Here is a 13005-nt window from a genome sequence, read left to right as displayed (position 1 = left end):
AGCATAGGAGAGCAAAGGTAGTGGGATAACAGGGCTCTTGCAGAGGTGCTGATGAACAAATCTACAAATGTGGGAGATCTGGAGGGAAAGACTTGAGGGTTACAGTTGAGTTTATTTTTCTCCTGCAAATTTAGCTGTTGGTTTGAGTCACAGGGGATGAGGATGAAGGCTGAATACATAGTAAATCCATTATGCTAAGCCATCAGGAAATCTCTTGGCTGCAGGTATTCCTTCCAACTCCTTGCTCTTTGTTACCAAGCTGTCAGGCTCAGTGCCAATGACTGGCTCAGATTCCCTTTCTCACCAGAAACTAACTATGGTATCTTGTGGTCCTTTCTCATCGGAAAAGTAACTATGGGATCTTGTGGTGTGGGTGTGAAAGCTGCCAGGAAGAGGTACGGAGCTGCACTTTGGACTGCTACCTTCCTGCTACCAGATGACTGAAGTGAGGTCCTCCAGCTTTGGTTTAGAGAAGGTTTTCCTCCCCATCCCTGCTCATGGTGAGGGGCTCTGGCTCTCAATAACAGAGTGCAGTCCCTGCATTCAGGCTAGTATGCTTCAGGCAAGGAAATTAAACTTGGCTGCTCAGGGACCCTATTGAGAGGCTGTATTTTTGGGGGAGACAGAGGGAGGGAAAAATAAGCTTCACCAGTGGAAAAAGCTTTTCCTGATAAGCAGTTCTCTCCTTTAAAAATCAAGATTTCAAGGTCCATCTGCCTAACAGAACAAGGAACTGATAAATTGCTCCAGCTCTGGTGATTGAAAGTGGGCCAACTGTCTAGAACAGGTGAATGACTCAATTGGCACAGTCTTTTGTGCAGAGCAGCAGGGAGCTGGGTTACGCTCTTTTAATTATTCACTCTCTCTACAGTAGCATTGTCTTTAGAAAGCCCAGAGAGACAACTGTACCTCTCCTCCCACAGCAAAATAAGCAGCACAGGAAACACCGTAGAAAAGGCAACACCTGTGAGTCCTCTCATGAAATGTGAGCAGACAGAGCTGCTGTAGTTGGCAACATTCTTGATAACAATAAGGGCTTTGACAGAGAGCAGAAATACTCTGAACTATATGCAAAGTCCACGAGTGTCCTAAAAGCAAAACCAAACTACAGTAGAACACCAGAGATACGAACTGATGAGTTGACCACACACCTCATTTGGAACTAGAAGTACACAATCACGCAGCAGCAGAGATGACACCTCTTCTCCCTCCTCCCCCATTCTCCCCCCCAGCAAATACAGTACATGTTAAATGTAAACTACTAAAAAATAAAGGGAAAGCAGCATTTTTCTTCTGCATAGTAAAGTTTCAAAGCAGTATTGACTCAATGTTCAGCTGTAAACTTTTGAAAGAACAACCATAACGTTTTGTTCAAAGTTACGAACATTTCAGAGTTATGAACAACCTCCATTCCCGAGGTGTATGTAACTCTGAGGTTCTACTGTACAAAGCTGCAGCAGTACAGCTACGTATGGGGAACACAACACACATCTTGACAGGGGTATCCTCTTAGTGGACCTTCGTTGGAACCACGTTTAGGCTGCTGCAAGGACACTTCTCTGCCCTGCTTAGTTTTCACCTAACTGAAAACTTTTGCTGCCATCTCAAGCAAACCAGAATTAGGTCCAGTCAGTATGTGGACAGGAGACCTCCAAGGAAAATCCAGAAGGGTGCAGGAAGAGCTGTTGATGCCTCAATAGATGACACTCTTCCCTTAGACTCATCACAGAGATCCAGCATGATATGGGCATCTCCAGCAGCACTGGAGAGATTTAAAATGGAAGTTTGGGAAAATTTTGGTCATCCAAACTGCATGGCTCTTTGTAGTGGTTTTAGTTCTGGTATCCTGGCCAAACCCATATCTGGGTAGTTGAGTTTCTGCCTCCATAAATTGATTTGATTTTTAATTCCTGTCTTTGGTGGCTTGTTGCTATTTTCCACCCAAGAAGGGGCTGCATCTTAGTCCTTTCAATATAGCTTAAAGTACTGTAAAGTGTTTTTTGGGGACTCGCAAAACATGTAATGCAAGCCGTAACGCCGTGTGATATTGCCTTCAGACAGCCTGCAACACAGTTCTATATTTTCTTGTGAGCTGATGTCTAAGGACCGAAACAATTGCTATTCAAGCCCAAATGAAGAGTCTTGCTAATCAGAATTTCACTTTAAAATAATAAGGGCATACATTTAATGTTCCCAACATAGCCAGTTTTATTATTTATTTTTGCCAGGACTTCCTTCTGCTTCTCAGAGGAAAGGACTGAGATGGTAAGCCTTTCTGGTGACTTACTAATGTTATTACTGTTCTGGTCCTGCAGAAGTAAGCATTGCTGGTACTTTACCAATCTGAAATGCCATCTGACTCACTGATTTAATGGTTAATAGGCATTAAAATGGCAGCAGCAGATTCTTTCTCTGGCTGCACAGTGCTGTAATGGTAATGGAGACACAGGATTCATGAGGCTCATATGCTTGGCAGAAGAGCAAATATTTACCATGTATTTATGGAGGCGCATGCTGGGTTGCTTTTCTCTTAGTACTTTAGCCTGTCATTGGCTAATAAAAGGTACACTCACTTCACAGCATTTTGCAATATCCTGTGGGGGAAAAGCAGTTCAGCAAGGATCCCAGCTTTTCTTTCCCATCCCATATAAAATTAGATTCTACTGAGCATACATGGGAAACTCCAATGCCAGACTCACCTGAGACTGGTGTATGTGAGAAGGTGGTTTGCTAATTCAGTTTTTACCATCCCAGAGAACGACTGGATTGCAGGGGATGAGGTCTTCTCCCCTGCCCCCACCTCTTTGCCAGCAGTGTTGATTTACTGTCAGAAACATCTCATACCTGTGAAATCCCAGGAAAAAAATAGACTGATTCTTGCTTACCTTGGCCACTATACTACAGACTTCTGTCGGTATAGTATGTCTGTCGGGGGGATGAAGACTGGTGATCCCTGACTGACAGAGCTGTGGTGGCAGAAGCCCTAGTCTCGCTGTGCAGTTTTGCCAGTGTAACTGCATCTATCACTGGTATAGTTTGTTCACTTGTGGGGACTGGTACAAAGTGCAGCTTTGCTGACATTGCTGTATCCACACCAGGGAAGCTTTGGTAGTATAGTGTACCGATGCCTATATCAATAAAAGTTCTAGTGTAGAGATAGCCCTAGACTAAATGGGCTTCTGCTTACTCCTTTACTTCCTTATGAGCTGCACAGCTAAGTTCTAGTGGGTCGCTAAGGGCTTGTGTACGCCACAGAGCTCTGGTCAGTATAGCTATGCTGTCAGAGCTACATAGTGTAGATGCAGCCTAAGCTGGCAGGAGTTCTGCTGGTTTAGCTACACCACCTCCCCAAATGTTGTCTAGGCCAACAGAAGCACTCTTCTGTCAGGATAGTTGCACCTACGCTAGGGGGTTTGCTGTCGTAGCTTCACACTCCTATGCCAGCAAATCATTGTAGTGTAGACCAGGCCTGAGACAAAAGTATATTCAGCAGCAACAGAGGTGTAATAGAGGGAGTTGGTCTCTGGTGAGTTTCTGGGGGTATTGCCTGGACCTGAGAGATGTAGGTGTACATGTGTTTTACACTTTCACCCTCTGTCATTCCTTAGACTACTACCAAATGTCTGAGGTGGGAGGATGTCTGTAGTATCTGAAGAGGCAGGTTTCAATAACTGTGGCTACAGAAACAGTGCTGAACGTGGTTTGCCTTTGTCTACGCTTGCAGCCAAGCAGGGTTCAGCACTGATTCAGCTATATCTGTCATAGGTAAGGCTAAGATTTTGTCATGGATATTTTTAGTAAAAGTCTGGGACAGGTCACGGGCAATAAACAAAAGTTCACGGAAGCCTGTGACCCGTTCTTGACTTTTACTAAAAATAACTCTGACAAAATGGGGAGGGTGGACGGTCCAGCATGTACCACTGCTTAGGCTCTGAGATTTCCCCCGCTGCACACGGTGGCTGGGAGCACCAGGGCTGAAGCTTAAAATGTCTCAGAGGTCTCTGGAAGTCACGGATTCCGTGACAAAATCTTAGCCTTAGTCCTGGGCATCTGTAGTCAGAACTGATGCTAAGCTCTATTACAGAGCTAGCAAAACACTGATAAGTTTCTAAAATGGTTCTGTCTCAAAATCCACTTAATATATTTCTTGATTATTTTTTTTTAACTTGGTGACTTACCTAGTCAGTGCAATTTTGCTTTCAAAAGATGCTATAAAAATTTAAAGTAGTTTTGTTGCCCAGATCAACTTGCCCTTATTGCTGTGTATCTAGAAGCAGGCATAGATATAGATCAATCATTGAAGACATAAATGTAAAATCTGCAACACAAGCCATGTGCACCATCCAAACTTTCTACAGTGTAGGCTCTAAAAGTAAACACAGAGTGCTTGCTGGCGCCCTGATCCCTTGGAAATTGTTGTGTGGCTTTAAATTAAAAAAAAAAAAAATGGAATCAATTACATTTCTGACTAGAAGAGGAAACTCAGTAGTTGGGTAAATGACTCTGACTACTTAATTCAGTTTTAGTCCAATAATATATCTGAAAAATCTCTCTCTGGAATTTTGATGCATGGGGACAGGCTTGTTTGCGAGAAGCTCAGCCCGCGTCTCCGGAAGTCCTGTGGAAACAGCAGTTGTGTGGTGAAGTCAGCCAAGAGTTGACTGTTTTGGACTTTGGCTCATAGTTCTAAACACGTGCATGAGTGTACGTGTAGGAAGGGGTGTAAGATACAGCTCTTAAAGCCATATGACTTATTCTCCTTTTCGACTGGATATTCCATTTTGGCTTACCTGGTAAAGTTGTAGTCTAACAATGACCACTGTGGAGGTGCATAGTTTTTGTTGTAGTTGCATGTGTGTCCCATTGTGTTCAGTCACTGCACTGGCTTTGCTACTAAGTTGCTGGCAAGATTTGTGATTTGTTTGTAACCTATCTAAATATCTGTCCAGCTGTTAGCCCAGTTTCTGCGCTGTGGCAGGTTGTGTTCATGTTTCCCATTTGTGTATTTTTATTTCATTGATCATGAATTGTGATGGGGTGGGGAAAAAGCAGCCAAGATACCGCAAGTTCTTGAGAGACTAAGCAGATAAAGAATCAACTCCTCTCCCCTCCCCACTTTCTCTCCTTAACTTTTGTATAAGAGAACTCCAAAGTAACAGTTGAAGGGTAACAGCGCAAGGAAAGAAAAAATCATACTAGAGTCATTGGGGTTGAAACGGATAATGAGCCAGTGCTGAGTGAGAGGAAATTCAGATTTGATATTAGAAAGAACTTCCATGGCCTGCTCAGCCATTCAGTCAAAATGTTCTGTTTAATAAGCTAGTTATGACCCAGTTAGCATGTTCAAGGAGAAGGTTATGTAGGCTTGTAGAAACGGTTGACTAGGGTTCCCTGCTTGAAGCAGGATATTAGTTACACACACACACACACTATAAGTTTTAAACAAGCAATTTAATACTGTACACGGCAATGATGATTCTGAAGCTTGGTTGAGGTGGTGAAGTTAGAGGGTGGGATATTTCCCAGGGAATGCCTTGCTGCTAAATGATGAACCAGTTCTCGGCTGAGCTCTCAAGGGTTAACACATGGTTGTTAATGTAGCCTCACAAGGCAGCACGAATGGAGGGAGCCGAGACAGAATGGCAGACAGAGAAACACACTCTGTGTGTGTGTGTGTGTGTGAGAGAGGTGTGTGCATTTTCCCTTTTAGTACACTGACCCCACTCTAAATACACTGCCTTTTTAAGTAGATCTCAGCAAGTTGAGACACAAGTTGCTGCTAGCTAGCAAGCTCCCTCTGTCCTGAGCCCTGTCATGTCCCATCATCGCCCCGCTCTATGGAGATGGGGTAAATGGGGGGGCAGGAGCTGGGGGGGAGGAGGACACCCTGACATTAGCCTCCCTATTTTCTCTCTCTCTCTCTCTCTCCTCCTCTTCCCCCTCCCACCCCAGCAGGCAGGAGGCTCCCTGAAGCAGCTCCAAGGCAGAGGGCAGGAGCAGCACATGGAAGTGGGGGGAGGGACAGCTGAACTGCGAGCAATTGATAGCCTGCTGAGTGGCTGCCACTGCACAGGGAACTTAGGGTAGCGGATAGGGGGGCTGCCAGTCCCCCCTGGTTCCAAGCCCCCACCAGCTAGCTGCAAAGGGCTGCTCTTCGTGCAAGCAGTGGACAAAGCAGGCGTTGCCGAACAACTTTATAAGGGAGCATTGCACAACTTTAAATGAACATGTTCCCTAATTGATCAGCAACAAAACAAGGTTAACCAGGACAACTTTAAGTGAGGAGTTACTGTATTACAGAACCATGGCTGAGGGGCTCAAATGAGGGTCTAGATGATTTTAAACCTAATTGTAGCATGGACAGGACATTACAGTTTGCTTCAGAAGTTAGTGGGTCCTTCTAGGCAATCCCATAATGCACAGCATCATGTCAAGAACCAATGCAAAGTGCCTACTTCCAAACCAGGTAGGAAGAGCAGGCTGTGTTGTGCACTCAGAAACATACAGGTGCAGCTATTCAAACACGTGGCTCTCCAAACATAAGCGCCCGTGGCTGGGTGAATTGATTTTGTTTTCTAGACATGTATGACATGTACTTCTGAAGCAGTGTTGCCCCTACAGCCTTTATTTTGTGGTGAGGGAGGGACTTCCCCTAATTCAAGATGTGGCAGTTGAGAATTGTGGGATAGTACCCAGTAGCTATAGTTTGCCCAAGATTTCACACTGCAAAGTACATCTGACCTGGTTTGTAAAGTAGATAGTGTAACTGTGTTAGTGCACAGGGGATTGGCTGTCCGAAGGTCTCCCTTCTTCTATACACAGACTAAACCTTTATGGAAACTTACTCGGCCTCAAAATTGTGTGTATGTGTTAATAACATTGCATCATAAGTTATATTTAATGAAGATAGGGAATTGGGTAGCTTTTGATGGGGGTTAACACTGTCTTGTTCTAGCACAGCTTATGCTCCTTTGAGCTGCTTGCTGCTAGACTTAAGTCCCCTAAATGGGAGAGTAGCAAACAGGACTTTCTTGGCTTAGATACAATGTCTCTGCAGCTACTGTACAACTAGGGTGCAGCCTCTCTGCCATGGTAGGAAGTTTTATACTCAACAGTAGAAGGAGGGGCTAGGGTGGAAGAAGGATTTTAGTAGGGCTTGAAAGAATAAAGAGCAGCTGAAAAGGTCAGATAAAGCTGGTATGTCACAGCCAGAAGATAAAACTGCCCATTTGATTTTATTAATATCTGTCACTTCTATGATTGTGGTGGCACTGACATCTTAGATTGCAAAAATTGCTTGAGGGGGTGAAGTGCATCATGCCTTGTGTGTTTTCCTGTTGCAGAGAGCTCTTTCGCTTCTTGCAGCAATGTCACTTCTGTGTTTTGCCTTGTGCAACATATTGGAGCTGTCACAGCACCTGTCCAAGTAATAATGGATGTCTCTGTCCCAATGGTGCACCCTCTCTGTCAGTACTGGCTCTGAGACTTTGCCACATTCTTTAGAATCTGACAGTGGACATATATTGACTTCCCCCTGAATTGCAGGATGTCTCATAAGAGTTGTTGATACAAAGAGAAGTGTGAGATGCTCATCTCATCATCCTTTCCCAAAGGCCAGACCAACTGACTTTGGTGGTGGATTGGGGTGGAAATCTGGTGGGGGGTGTGTGTGTGGGCCAAAAAGGGTGTATTTGCTTTATACATGTATGAAGTCAGGCCCTTCCTTGTCCCAAGGAATTTACAATCTAACCAGACAACCCAGAGTCAAAGGGTAGAAGGAAGGGACACAACATAAAGTAACTGAGCAGAAGCTTGCATTGCATTTTGTTTCATATTTTTATATTTAATATTTTTCTGAAGTAATCTCACTGTTTCTTGAAACTCCTCTTCCTCCTCCTCTCTCAGCAAAGAGACTAGTTCATGTGGACTGTGCTTACCTATTTAAGCAGTCGTTCCCCTGTAATCTTCTCTACAAAACTAGTTGTGCGACGACAACAACACCTGGGAGGAGAGTTGGGGAAGGAGTACCCTAGATAATTGGATGTGAAATGTCTGAAGGCCTTGGAGTTGTTGGAGTGGGGGCTAGTGCTCTGGTCTCTACTGCCTGCAGCAGCAGTCACTATTATCATTGACTCACTCTGTAAAAGCAGGTGGGGGCTCCATTTGTAGGTCACAAAATTGAGTCTTCCTGGGTTAGTGAGAGACAGATGCTCTTCCCTTATCAACAGGTTCTTAATGAGTCTACTCCTTCCAAGTATTCTGTTGCCTTTATCTTTTTGTTAGGAAGACTGTGTGGAGGCAACACACCTCTCCATAAGCTTCTCAATCTAGTCCCCTGGAGCCATAGACTGTACCTTGGCAGTCAAACCGGGATGTTGTATTATCCTCATGACATGACTCAGAGCTTCATTTTAGCCTTTATGGAAATCCTCAGACAGGCGTCTGCCCACATCTATTTTACTTCCAGCATATAGCTGCTGTAGGCTGGTTTACCCCTTGCCTCTCCAGAGAACATGCATCTACTTCTGTAGCATGTGAGTAGCAATTAAGTGTATGCCAAAGTAATATATATCTAGTTAGTTGGGTTGAGATATGGTTAGTTGGGTTCCAAAGAAACGTACTAAGAAAATGACTATGGTAAATGAGTGTCTGCTACCAAGAGAGAGACCTGAATTCATATTCTATTTACTTCACAAGTGAAATGGCTGAGCTGGTGGACACTTACTCTGCTCCAGTTTTGTAGTGAGGACAATATTTGCTCTCCAAAGAAGAACAGCTGATCCAGAACAGTAGAAGTGTTAATAGTTTTTACTTTTTTTATTTTTTTTGTAATTGATCTTATTATCTGAGTAGTTATGTTGCAATAGTATTCAAAGGCCTCAGTCGAGGTGGGGACCCTAATGTTTAAACAGCAGCTAGCACATGTGGGAGGAGACAATCCCGGTCCCAAAGGCCTTACAATTAAGGTGCAAAAAGAGGGAGGCTGAGCATAATGATGATAAAATCACACATTTATATGAGCTAGCTAAGTGCACAACATAATGGTTCTGAATCATTTAGAGCTTCTAATGAACACCCATTGGCTATTGCCAACTACCCTTCAACCTAGCCACCCTTAGTTGGCTCATAACTCGTAGGTATCACAGAAGTGGGCCTTGAGGGGGGAATTGAAGAGTTGTGGTATTCAAGGGTGAAATTAAGATTACAACATACGTTAAGGTCTTTGGGTCAGGGAGCATGGCTGTGTTTGGGATATTTTTGTTCAAGTGCCATCCATATATATGTATAGTACTGTGTAAATAATACAGGGGCACTGTCATGGATTTTTGTGGAGGAAGCCCAACTGGTAGTACCTTTTTTGTGCCACTACTGTATCCAGTTTAGCCAAAAAAAAAAAAAAAAAAAAAAAATTTAAACCTTTGAGATTAAAAATGTACTTCTTGTTTCCCTTTACCTCCATCTCCTTGTCCTAAAGTGGAATCATAGAATCATAGAATATCAGGGTTGGAAGGGACCCCTGAAGGTCATCTAGTCCAACCCCCTGCTTGAAGCAGGACCAATTCCCAGTTAAATCATCCCAGCCAGGGCTTTGTCAAGCCTGACCTTAAAAACCTCTAAGGAAGGAGATTCTACCACCTCCCTAGGTAACGCATTCCAGTGTTTCACCACCCTCTTAGTGAAAAAGTTTTTCCTAATATCCAATCTAAACCTCCCCCACTGCAACTTGAGACCATTACTCCTCGTTCTGTCATCTGCTACCATTGAGAACAGTCTAGAGCCATCCTCTTTGGAACCCCCTTTCAGGTAGTTGAAAGCAGCTATCAAATCCCCCCTCATTCTTCTCTCCTGCAGGCTAAACAATCCCAGCTCCCTCAGCCTCTCCTCATAAGTCATGTGTTCTAGACCCCTAATCATTTTTGTTGCCCTCCGCTGGACTCTTTCCAATTTTTCCACATCCTTCTTGTAGTGTGAGGCCCAAAAATGGACACAGTACTCAAGATGAGGCCTCACCAATGTTGAATAGAGGGGAACGATCACGTCCCTCAATCTGCTCGCTATGCCCCTACTTATACATCCCAAAATGCCATTGGCCTTCTTGGCAACAAGGGCACACTGCTGACTCATATCCAGCTTCTCGTCCACTGTCACCCCTAGGTCCTTTTCCGCAGAACTGCTGCCTAGCCATTCGGTCCCTAGTCTGTAGCGGTGCATTGGATTCTTCCATCCTAAGTGCAGGACCCTGCACTTATCCTTATTGAACCTCATCAGATTTCTTTTGGCCCAATCCTCCAATTTGTCTAGGTCCTTCTGTATCCTATCCCTCCCCTCCAGCGTATCTACCACTCCTCCCAGTTTAGTATCATCCGCAAATTTGCTGAGAGTGCAATCCACACCATCCTCCAGATCATTTATGAAGATATTGAACAAAATAGCGAGTGAAACAATGTCCAGGCTCTTGCCTTTGTAGACGTCTAGGAAATACACATCTGTCGCTTTAGAGGAGTAATTTTAGCTAGTGAATAACTAAATGGGGATTCCAAGACCTCACAGGTTCCATACCCCAAGAACTATTAATGTCCTGCAGAATTGCCAGCTGCCTCATGCCACCTCAGAAAACACAGGTGGTTTTTTTTTTGGTCTGGCTGGTCCCTGGGCTGGGCCTGCATGGGAAATGAGGTTGGCTGCTTTCAACAACCTTTTCCTCTTTCAAAAGCTTTTTTCCCCTCCTGACAGGAAGTACAGCTGCTGTAACGGCTGCCAGCTGCTGATGGGTACAGTTAGCTGTGACCGGGGCGGGGGGCTCTGTTTTCTTAACCGAAAAAATTGGAGAGGGGTGCGTGAGACAGATTCTCTGTGCAGTGAAGTCAGTAAAAATGGCTTGAGCCAAGGCTGCTAAGATATCTAGCCCTACACAACAGTAAAATTTCCAGGACCCCACCATCTTACCACATTCTCTCACCTCTGGCCTCTCATCTGCCCGTCACACATCTTTCTAACCCTCTACTTCAAGAGTACAGGGTACTTTACCCTACACAGCATATGTAGCTAATGTAATTGTAAATCTGCTTTCTATGTACTAAATGTTTTCAATAAAGTGCACCCCACAGTTTGCGAGAATGCTTCCTGTGAGTCACATCAAGATGGCTGCTGTTTGTGAGAGAGTTCAGTGAGACTGCATTTATTATTCATCAGCCTGCCCTTTGTAAAATGGTCCAGCGCATCCTCGGACAAGGTGGGTGGGGTAATATTGTTTATTGAACAAACTTTTGGTGAGAGAGGCAAGCTTTTGAGCTACACCAAATTGTTCTTTAGACCTGAAGTCTGTGTAGGTTGTAAGCGTGTGTGTCTCTCTCTCTCTCTCTCTCTTATTAGACCAACTTCTGTTGATATGAAAGATATTACCTCATTCACCTTGTCTCTCTCATATCCTGGGACCAACATAGCTACAACTTTATGGCAAACAGTGCATCCACCTACAGGGCTCCCAACTGTTGCTACATCAGTGTGCTGTGGGGCTGCATGGCAACTTGTGAACTTTTGTAGGACCTGAAGGGTGAGCTGGGAAACGGCTATGGACATCCCAGTACCCTTGGGAATTGTCACTACTTTCTGTATTAAACCAGCATGGAGCTCACCCAGGAGGAGCTGAGATGTCAGCTGTTTGCTTTGCAAGCTGATTTCTGACTGAATTTCCAGGTTTTGCAGAGTTAATTGGCATCAGAGGGTCTGTGATATTGGTGAGTATGATTATAGGAGAGACCTAGGCATGTCAGAACTGGGGTTCTTACGTATGGTTCATTCTCAAGAAAGGCTTGCAATAGCATTGAAGTGGGCTCAGGTGCCTTCCAATCTCAGATATGCAGTTATTGTCCATGTGATGTCATTCCATATTCTTTATGAAAATATGCTTATGATATGGATATGATATAACTGAGATATACTTTATGCAAGATGGCTCGTGAAATATCATTGGAAAGGTTATAATTTACTGAATATGACTGTCCTATTTGTATGCACGTATCCTTTCTGTATTTGAAATTAGGAATATTGACTATATTTCAACTGTGTTACTTTGGGTGATGCCCCCTGCTAACATTTCAGGTACGACAATTAAAAAGCCCAGACAGTGCTGATGGCCCATCAGCAAGAGACAATGGACTGTAAAAGAGCTCAGTCTTCCTGTGAATGTGTGGGTCAGCCTATAAAGAATGGCTACAGGGGCCCTACAGAGGCATGTGACCATGCCACCGGATACTAGAACCCATCCTGAATTCTGTACTTTTCCACGAGAAGCTGGGGGTGGGAGGTTCAAACTAGGAAACAAAGGATCTGGCATATGCAAATCCTATTTAAGGATGGAGAGTAAGGTAATCCAGGTCCTCAGTTATCCCCCGCTACTCCACCCAAGATCCTTTTATTCAACTAGTTAGCACACTGTCACACTTTGAACTTGAGGTATTTATTATTTTCATTTCTAAGTGAACAATAGGCACGCCACATTTCTGGCCTTACATATATGGCGCTTCCCCATAGCAGCCTACCAGCTGATAAGGAAGAGATATCCAGGCAATCTATATTACCATATGTTCAAAATGTTAATCTTAATTTAGGTCTCTGTCATCCTGCAATCTGTGGTCATGACTGTTTGGTCAGTTATGAGAGAGACAAATTTCACCACAACTCCTGAAAAATCTTTTCTGTGGTTATGCTCATCCCCTTGAGAAATCCTACGTTCTGACCACCTGGGATTATTTAAGACCCAGGGCATTTCCCAAAAGTATGTGGGTGTTAGTGTCCAGGCACAACTGGAATTTGGATATATGTGCTCTGGGGGCCTAAATTCCTTTTGCTGCACAGAATTGCTAGTTTATCGAATGGAGGCTGTATTCTATTTTAGAGGTGGCTGCACTGGCTCCCAAACAATGGTCCATGGACAATCAGCAGACCACAGAACACTTTGTGGTGGCTTGTCATCAGATTCTTAATTTTTCTCTTTTCCAGCTA

General features: G+C 44.1%; 1 protein-coding gene across 3 annotated transcripts in view; it reads left to right on the top strand.

Moving 5' to 3' along the window:
• The window catches only part of ACTN1 (actinin alpha 1), a 130532-nt gene that overhangs the window by 46725 nt on the left and 70802 nt on the right, over nt 1–13005 (top strand). The window lies entirely within an intron of this gene.

The sequence above is a fragment of the Lepidochelys olivacea genome (assembly GCF_965140295.1).
Source record: "Lepidochelys olivacea isolate rLepOli2 genome assembly, chromosome: 6".
NCBI lineage: Eukaryota > Metazoa > Chordata > Testudines > Cheloniidae > Lepidochelys > Lepidochelys olivacea.
Note: the sequence above shows the minus strand (reverse complement) of the source record. Positions and strands in the feature narration are given on the sequence as shown.